Raw genomic sequence first — 10,233 nt, forward strand, 5'->3', positions numbered from 1 at the left:
CTATCTCTGGCAAAAAATAAAAAATAGCCTAAATAAAAGAAAAGAAAAAAGTAAAACTTGCCGGCACGCATCAAAGTGGTTTCAGCAGGGCAGGCTATATGGCTGGCTCATTGTTGTCAACTTCAAGAACCGAGTGTGTTTCATTGTTGCTCACATTCACATCCAAATTGTGATTCAGGTTATGTTAGATTTAAAACAAACTAAATCCATTTTTTAATGAATTGAGTAGCCCACAAAGGGACCCCAATTTAAACAAGCCTAAAAGTTTACTTGTGGTCTTTATTTTATCCTTTTAGACCTTTGTATCAGTGAACTGTACTGTCGTACCCTTTCCTATGCAAACTTCTAATAAAGTAGGCTATTCAATCAATCAATTAAGAAAAAGCCTCATTCCGACATCTTGAGCTGCTCAAGATGTTGGAATTGGGCTTTTTCTTAATTGATTGAAATAAAATAACTGCTGCTCAAGTTGAGCAGCAGTTATTTTATTTTAGTTGCAGACCTGAAACCGGTCGGTCTACGTGACGTCACGGTGGTGAATCACCTACACAGTGTAATTCGAGACGTATTGCACGAGATTTTACGTAAGGGGGAGGCTGCACGTGCCATTCAGAAACGTGTTGACCCATATATTATATAACATAGGCTAACCGTCACGTGCAGCTCTTACCGGCTCATTAACCCATTTAAGATTAATTCATTCACTGGCGGAAAGTGAGAGTGGTCAGTGCATGGAGTAAAAAATAAAAAAATAAAAAAAAAATAAAATAAAAATCAATAGGCTATGACATGCAGTTTTTATAAACTTTTTAACCCGTTTCTAACTTGCCACGCTTTTTGTTCAACAGTAGGCCTGCCGCCTATATTTAAATCGCATACAGTGTTGGCAAATCGTGTTAGTTAAGTTTCAATGTTTCAAAATAGTGTCATTTTTCTTTTTTAATATCAATTTATTAAACAAAAAAAGTTGTCATTGTCAAAGAAAAACATCAAAGGTTTCCCAGACATTTCAATTGAAAATGGCAGATCTACAAGTTCACAAGTAGGCTATTACAGTACAATACTGTGTTCTGTCTGTCATTCAATGTTATGAGTTAAAAAGAAGGAAGGCTTACCTGAGTTTCCTTTTAGTTGACCTTGTACCAGTGAACTGTACTGTCATGAAACTGTAGCTTTCCCTATACTTCAATCAAAATTAAATCAATCAAAACAACATGTGGTGTGGATCTGCCATTTTCTATTGGGTGTAATAAGTGGTTAATTCATCCCTTCCTAGAAATAGTGGAGTCAAAAGTAAGTCTACAATTGGCCTATTTGTATTTGAAATGTATATAAAATAAAAATCCTACCTGGTGTGAAGTGAGTAGTGCTATTTATGAGTCAATTTCATTAAGCATCCCGTGAAGCTTGGCCAATTTGACCCTAAGCGTGAGTGCTTTGTGCCAAGATGTAGGCCAGATGTAGGCCACGCTTCAGAGCCCGGACAAAGGCAGTTGTTGGAGGTTAGCTCCTTCCAGAAGCACCGCTCAAAAATACAAACGACTCAAGTAAAGTAGCCTATAGAGCATCGCAGTTGAAGCCCCACCCCGTCCTCACTCTGTGGTGTCGGAAGCGTTTTCCGCATTCATTTCTTCCATAGACATTTCATAAAGTATTTATTTAAACGTTTTTAAGCCTTGGACAAAGCCACCTTGGCTGGAGAGGGATCGTGTCAATATTCAAATTTTTTTGAATGCAAAGATTAATTAGAAAGCTGAAAAAAAGGGCAGGGTACAAGACTGTGTACATCATTATTTTTAAAATTGCGGAAACTACACTCCCAGAATGCATAGCGAATGTTGTTGTTTCCTGAAATAAAGCCCTTAAATCACGCTCAGTTTAGTTATCCAGGCCAGCATACGGCCTGAAATGTAGTGATTGTCATCTCTGTGGACGCTCTTATCGTCATCCTTAACATAGTGGATCATATTTGTAAAAGAAAGACGATCGCTCACGGGAGTACTGCTGACGTGCAATAATCCGCCGGGAAGACAGGGGGCAGTAGCTACTTCCGCGGTAACCGCAAGATACATGAAAGAAGAAGAAGCTAGACCAATCACAGACGTCGATTTCACCGGATGTACATGTTTAGCAGTATGGGAAATGCAGTTCTTCTCCGTGCGATCTTGATTAAAACGTGTTTTCACTAAAACTAGAGTGATTGCATACATACTCGGGGGTTCTACAGGAGCATATAGAACCATTTTACAACCACCAGCCTAGTGGTAAGTGTACATTGAATTGCTACGACTTTGTGGCTGATAATGAAAAACGCTATGGTGAAAATGAATGGGTTGTTTGTTTACGAATCTCCAGTCAGCACTCCACTCCTATGGGTGTCGCTAGCGGCAACCAAGAATAACAGAATCACTCACATAAACTCCCGTAGGACAATTCCCATTGGCCGAAGGGTATGTCCGTCAAATGACGTACCCGCCTGGAGGCGGACCCCTATAAATTCCCCATCCGCCGGATGTTCCCCCTCTTTTTCGCTTCTGCTTCAACTGGATTGCTTGTTTCACTCACTCGCTCCAACGAAGTCTTCAGCATTAAGAAGTTCCTAAAGTTTTATCTACGTTCCTCAAAGAGAAAGAATTTCGTCTCGTCTGAACTGACTTTGGCAAGTAAGGTCGAGCCACCCGGTTTCGAGACTCATTCCATTCTTCTCTTCGTTCTACTGTTATTGTTCTCTGTTAGCTCGCTAGCCTCGTTAGCTTGTTTACGCTCGCAGCCTTGTTAGCGTTTCTTGTTAGCTTGTTAGCTTGTGTTAGCAGTGATGGCTACGGCTAGCTCCACGCTCGCCGGCCGTGCATGCACCACTCCGAGTTGCCCCTTTCTCCTGGAGTCGGTGGACTTGCACCAACTTTGTGTACGCTGCAGGCACTGGGCCCACGCCGCCGACAGCCTGTTGCCCGAACCGAACTGCAGCGATTGCCTCCGCACTCCGGTGCTGATTAGGCAACGACACGCCGCGCAAGCGGCTAGTCTCTTCAACATCATGGCGGCGTTCCAGCCAGGCCCCTCTCCAGGGACCGTGGAACCACCTGCCTCTCCCCCCGGTACCTCTTCAGGACGACGGGGGATGCAGGCCTCATCCTCCACCCCTCCCACCCGGCGCCGCCGTTCTCCCTCCCCTGCTCTCTCCTATACCAGCGGGGGCAGCGGGGACTCAGGCCCGGACTTCACCCAGAGCCTCTTCAGACGCTGGTCGGATGAAGAATTCGACGACGACGAGGAGGCTGGGGCGGAGGTCGTCGAGGGTGAGGAGGACAACGCTCCTCAAGTGGAACAGATGGACACACAGTCGGTGGAACCGGAGATCATCATCTCTATCCCCGAGACTGATTCCCCTCTGTCCGTCTTCCCTTCGGTTGCCGCCACGGCTGGAGCTGCCACCCCCGGTTCAACAGCCGCACCCCCATCGGCGGGGGCTCCAGAGCAGGCTATGCAGGAAGGCTCCGCTTCCTCCCCTGTTACCTCTGGTCAGCTGCCGGCCTCCCAGGTGTCCACGGAGGGACAGGCTCCCCCTCCCTCTCCCTCAGGGGGAGTTTTTGGGTCTGATGCGGTCCTCTCTGCCTCTCAGACCTCCTCTCTGAGCTCCTTGGGTCCCGCTCCTGCCTCCTCAGGCGCCATTCCAAGACCCAACAACGCGAGCTCCTCCTCCCAGGGCCCCCCTCCTCTTCCGGAGGCCTGGAGTGTACTAGAGAGAGCCACCAGGTACCTGGATCTGCCTGTTGCCTTCGCTCCACAGGCAGAGAAGGCTAAGGTGCACCGCCTAGGGAAGGCTCGCCAAGCCCCCCCCCCCGCAGGTGATGTGCATGCTTCCTCAGATCCCCGGTTACCAAGAGGCGCTGCACGAAACCTGGGAGAAGCACTGGGCCGGGGAGCGCTTGTTTTCCTCTCCGGCTCCGCCGATCCCTGAGGCGCGCTCGTTTTCTCCCCCGGCCCCGCTGGTTCCCGGGGTACGTTCGCTTCCTCCCCCGGCTCCGCTGGGGTCAGAAGAACGCTCGTTTTCCCCTCCGGCTCCGCCGAGGAGAACGTCTCACGCCCTCCCGACGTCATCACGTCAGGACGTGTCGACGGAAGCAAGGCCCCTCAAGAGGCGCTCGGTAAACGACACCGGGCGTCCCGCGAGGGCGGTGCCGACCGTTCTTCCTCTCTACACTCCCCTGGCAGACTGCTTTTCGCAATGGAAGCGGTGCAATCCGAGCCCTTGGATCTCTCGCACCATAAGAAGGGGCTACAGGATTCAATTCTACAAATCCCCCCTCTAACTTCCAAAGTACTCTTCACCAGGGAGAAGGGCCGCAAGGCGGCCGCGTTACGAAAGGAAATACAAGCCCTTCTTCTCAAAGGCGCAGTAAGGGAGGTCTCTCGAAACGAGACTCGGCTGGGGTTTTACTCCACCTACTTCCTCGTGCCCAAGAAGACGGGAGGGCTACGGCCCATTCTAAACCTAAGTGTTTTGAATCAGTATCTGAAAACCTTCAAATTCAAGATGCTGACTTCTGCCAGCCTGCTGCGTTCGGTGAGGGTGAACGACTGGTTCACCTCTCTGGATCTAAGAGACGCGTACACACACGTCTCCATCTATCCTCCTCACCGAAAATTCCTCAGGTTCGCCTTCCAGGGGAAAGTGTACGAGTACACAGTTCTCCCCTTCGGCTTGTCGCTGAGCCCCCGTGTCTTCGTTCTAGTGACCAAGACGGCGCTCGAACCTCTACGGCGCCAGGGCATCAGGATTGCAAACTACCTGGACGACTGGTTGATTTGCGCGAGCTCCGAGCAGGAGGTGGCGCGTCACACCAGGTTGGTTTTGGACCACCTACAGTCTCTGGGGTTTTGCATCAATCTAGAGAAAAGTGCTCTCACACCCTCACAGAGAACCACCTTTCTGGGGACCATTCTGGACTCGCAGTCAATGATCGCCCGTCCCTCGCAGGAGAGGATAGAGAAGTTTCTCTCCTGTGCAGCCCTCTTCCAAACGGGGAACACAGTCCGTTACGAGAGGGTCATGCGCCTCACGGGTTTCATGGCCTCAGTCCTGCACCTTGTGCAACTAGGACGTTTTCACATGAGACCGTTTCAAAGGTGGATGTTATCCCTTCGGATCCCGTCCACCGAGGGTCGCGCTCTGGTGCAGGTCCCTCACAGGACTGTGGAGGCGCTGCTACCCTGGCGGCGAGCCGACTTCCTGTCGGCCGGAGTCAGAATGGGAGAGGTGATTCACCGCAAGGTGATCACCTCGGACGCCAGCCTTTCAGGCTGGGGCGCGACCTTAGAAGGTCGCACAGCACGGGGCCTTTGGGGCCCGGAGATGCGACACCACCATATCAACTACCTGGAGTTGATGGCGGTGATGCTGGCCCTTCGTCACTTCGAACCCCTGATCCTGGGTTGGCACGTCCTCGTCAGGACGGACAACACCACGACGATGTGTTATGTCAACAAACAGGGGGGGCTGAGGTCCCGGGAGCTAGACAGGTTAGCTCGGGACCTGACACTGTGGTGCCATGGTCGACTACAGTCGATCAGGGCCTCTCATGTTCCAGGCCTCCTGAACAGCGGAGCAGATCTGCTGTCCAGGGGGGAACCATGTTACGAGAACTGGTCTCTCCGACCTTCAGTGGCGGAGGAGATCTGGCTCAGGTTTGGCCACCCGGTGGCAGACTTGTTCGCGTCGTCAGAGAACGCGAAGTGTTCTCTGTTCTTTGGCCTGAGGGGGACTCCCCCACTGGGCCTGGACGCTCTGTCTCGCAGCTGGCCGCGGGGCCTTCTGTATGCCTTCCCACCGCTAGAGCTGATTCGTCTGACCCTCGAGAGGGTCAGACGTTACTCCCTGGAGTTGCTCTTGGTGGCGCCGAGTCAGGGGACTTGGAGTTCCCTGATAGCGCCTCTCCTGGTCGGTCGGCCTTGGCGCCTGCCCCTACTCAGGGATCTGGTGAGCCAGGCGAACCAGGAGATTTTCCATCCGGACCCCCAGCGCCTAGACCTGTGGGTCTGGCACCTGAAAGGGAGAGGCTGAGGGCTGCCGGCCTGGCCCCTGCGGTCATAGACACGATGCAGAGGGCCAGAGCTCCTGGTACTCTGGAAGTGTACAGGGGTAAATGGGAGGCCTTCGTCTCCTGGTGCAGGTCGAACCGCCCTTCGGTGGTTCCGGCTTCTGCGTCCTTGAAGGACCTTTTGGACTTTCTGCAGTCCTGTGTGGTCCAGAAGCTAGCAGCCTCTACTCTTAGGGGCTATGTGGCTGCCATTGATGTCTGCCACAATGGCCTTGAGGGTTCTAAACCTTCTAAGAACCCTTGGGTGTCTCAGTTTCTGGCTGGGGTCAAACGAGACGCTGCTGCAGCTAGACCGTTGGTCCCCTCATGGGATCTTGAGGTGGTCCTAAGGGGTCTGAGTCAGGCTCCCTTTGAGCCTTTGGAGTCTATCTCCTTGAAGCTTCTTAGCTTTAAGACGGCTCTTCTCCTGGCTCTGACTACAGCCAAGAGGGTCAGTGACCTTCATGCTCTTTCTGTAGATGAGGGCTGTATGAGGTTTTCGGGTGATGACCGTAAGGTCTTACTCAAACCTCACCTCAAGTTCTTACCCAAGAACGGGAGGATTCAGGAAGTTCCGGTGGAACTTCTGGCCTTTCACCCTCCTCCTTTCGCTTCGGAGGAGGATAGAAGGTTAAACTGTCTTTGCCCGGTTAGGGCGCTGAGAGTTTACTGTGAGAGGACTAAGGACCGCAGACGGTCTAGTAGTCTGTTTGTCTCTCACGGAAAGTCCACTGGTAAGACTGAGATCGCTAAGTCGACTCTGTCGGGGTGGATTGTGGACGCCATTAATTTGGCGTACGACAGTGCGAAGGTGGCTAGACCCTTCGGTCTTAAAGCCCATTCGACTAGGGGAGTTTCCTCTTCCTGGGGTCTCGCTAAAGGGACTTCCATCCAAGAGGTCTGTATGGCGGCTAATTGGAGGTCGCCTTCCACTTTTGCGGCTTACTATCACCTGGACTTAACGCCTCATTCCTTGGCGCATTCTGTCCTTGGGGTGGCCGCTTCCTCCCCTTCCTCCTGAGCTGAGTCCCTTGGTAGGGTTTCTCTCTCAGGGAGTTTTGTAAGTGTTTTTACACTTTTCTTCCTCCACCAAGACCAGAGGGTAGTGGCTCTGGTGGAGGGGGGCCCTTTTCCTGAGTTTTTCCCTTCGGTTTTAACTTGGGGCAGACTGGGATTGAGGTGGGTTCTGGTGGGCCTAGTCTGTAAGGGTTCCTTAATTCCTGTTGGTTCATTTCCGCTTCCGGGAGTTTATGTTTCCCATAGGAGTGGAGTGCTGACTGGAGATTCGTAAACAAACACAAGTGTTTCGTATGAAACACCTGTTTGTTAAGAATCGGAAGGAAGCACTCCACTCCGGTGAGGCCCTGTTCGTGAGTTTGCGCAGAGCTCTCTCAAAAGAGGGGGAACATCCGGCGGATGGGGAATTTATAGGGGTCCGCCTCCAGGCGGGTACGTCATTTGACGGACATACCCTTCGGCCAATGGGAATTGTCCTACGGGAGTTTATGTGAGTGATTCTGTTATTCTTGGTTGCCGCTAGCGACACCCATAGGAGTGGAGTGCTTCCTTCCGATTCTTAACAAACAGGTGTTTCATACGAAACACTTGTGTTTACTTCCGACACCGCACTGCGATGCTCTATAGGCCTAAAGAATAAACAATAAAAAAAAAATAACAATAATAATAATGAAAGTTAATTTATGGCTATCTTGGTATCTTAGGTGTCAATAATGAAAAATAATGGATTTTACAGGTGGTTGCCATACAAGAATGGTGCCCAGATTTCCCTAGTGGCCATGCACTCTTCTCAGGCAGTGCCTTTTAGACGGGGGGGCGGTTGACGCTGGAAATCTGGGCACCAAAACACAGAGGACACCTGGAAATCTGTAGCCTGATTTCAGACGAAACAGTCCACGAGAGTGGGCGGGGTCTATGGGCTGGAACCAGGCTAGGAAATCTGGGCACCTCGGAAGAGTGGGCACCAGGAAATCTGGGCTCCTCGGAAGGGTGCATGGGCACTAGGGAAAGGTGGGCTTAAAACAGAGTGGACACTAGGAAATCCGGGCACCAAAACAGGAATACTTTGAAGTCTTAGGGTTATGATGCCCACTGTTATGCCCACTGGTAGGCCTATTATGTAGCCTACTAAAAAGAGAGAGCACTTAAATTCTATAATCACCTAAAAGAAAGCAACCCAGACACGCTCCATAGCATAGCCCTCAACCATAGTGAAAATCTACAGGGTTGCCCCCTCAGTCAGCTGGCCCAGGGACTCTGTGCACAAACAGAAGCCCAACTACCAAACGGAAAACACTCTGGACCAAACCAGATTATAAGAAAACAAAAAGAAAGCTACCTAACATACTGGAAAGAGACAACCCAAAACCAAAGCAAAATGGAATACTATCTGGCACTAAAAAGAGAATATACATTAGCAGAATATCTGAGCACAGTAAAAGACCCAAAACTTAGGAAAGCCTTGACTAGGTACAGACTCAGCGAACACAGCCTTGCAATAGAGAAAGGCAGACACAGACAGACCCCACTCCCAAGGGAAGATAGGCTATGCACCCACTGCACACAAAATGTGGTAGAAACAGAGCTACACTTTCTAACCACCTGCCCACTATACCAAGACATCAGAGACGCATACTTCCCACAGATTACACACACCCGAAGTGAATTTGAAAACTCGACCAATGATGAAAAACTCCCATACCTACTGGGAGAAATACAACAATGCGCGAACACAGCAGCAAGATTTGTGAACTGTTGCGACAAAAGAAGGCTAGTAACACAACCACCCTAAGGACTACAAACCATGGATTGACATCTAGACCTACTGCACACAGTATGAAACAGAGCTGATACCTTTAAATGCATTTTGAGGAAAATAATGCTGCTATTTGTACCCTGTGTATATGGGTCAGTGACGTGACGCCCCAAAAAACATGTTTTTTAAAAAACTTTAAATAGCAGGCATAAAAATTATTTACTTTTGTTCTACTCACTCTCAACTTTATGAAAACACATTTTGTTTTTAGATATTTTATTGGAATCAGACTTTATTGAGCAGTTTGTTGTACTTGTGCCTAAAACCGTCATCTGGTGTGACATGACAATAATTGTTCATAAAATGAAAATGGAGTACACCTTTCTTAAGTTACTCACTTTATCAAAGTCCTTTATCATAACTAACCTGTGATCCACTATAGTTTTGTGAAAATTAATTGAATCTGTATATTTTTTTCATAATCAACACTCTGTGTGAGGCCCATGTTGTCGATCTTTCAACATATTTTAATTTTATTCTGACAAAAACCTTCTTTAAAATTACACAAATATTTGTGACTCTTCCTGATACTATTTTCTATGTAAACCATACACATTTTTTCGGTTTCATCATTAATAAAGGTATGATTTCTCACTATTTGGAATGTCACACCAGATGACTTAGTGTCACACCAGATGACCATATCTTCATGTGTCAAAGCAAACTGTGTTTTAACCTACCTATTAGTGAGTACTGAACTTTACTGATTGATTAAACAATTACCCAGGAAAAACAGCAACAGTAAAATTGCTTTAACATTAAATAACATGGCCTTAATATTTCTGAACAGGATAGTATTGTTGGGCCTTAACATAGGATAACAAAGAATTGTAGTAGTAGATGGATGATGAGGATGTGCACAGGAATGCTACGCACACCTAAGTCTTCTGCCGGCCCACGGCAGAAGGATCTTAAAGAGACAATAAGGTGCATAGCCACACTGGGAGCCAAGGCAACATTTTATTAACACCAATTATTGGAAACAACTCAGCATTCAGGTGTATTACTTTTTTCCGAAGTCTCCTGAACTTGAACACAGCATTTTGAGTTGAACAAATTTATTTACGAATCATGTCGTTACACCACATCTCCACTAGCTAAAGAGTGCTGGGTTGTGCAACTCCGAAAATAGCTGATCTACAAGCTCTCGCAGCACAATGCGTTGAGAGCTTGTAGATCAGCTATTTTCGCTATGTTTGTCTCGGGTCCTACCTTACCTCATTGTCCAGTCCAGTGAGTGAAAGTACAAAAGTATTAGATTAGATTAGAATAGACATTTAGACTGCATTGTACATCAGCCAGTCACATTTGGTGAGGGTA

This window comes from Nannobrachium achirus (genome assembly GCF_963921795.1).
Source record: "Nannobrachium achirus genome assembly, chromosome: 23".
NCBI classification, from domain to species: domain Eukaryota; kingdom Metazoa; phylum Chordata; class Actinopteri; order Myctophiformes; family Myctophidae; genus Nannobrachium; species Nannobrachium achirus.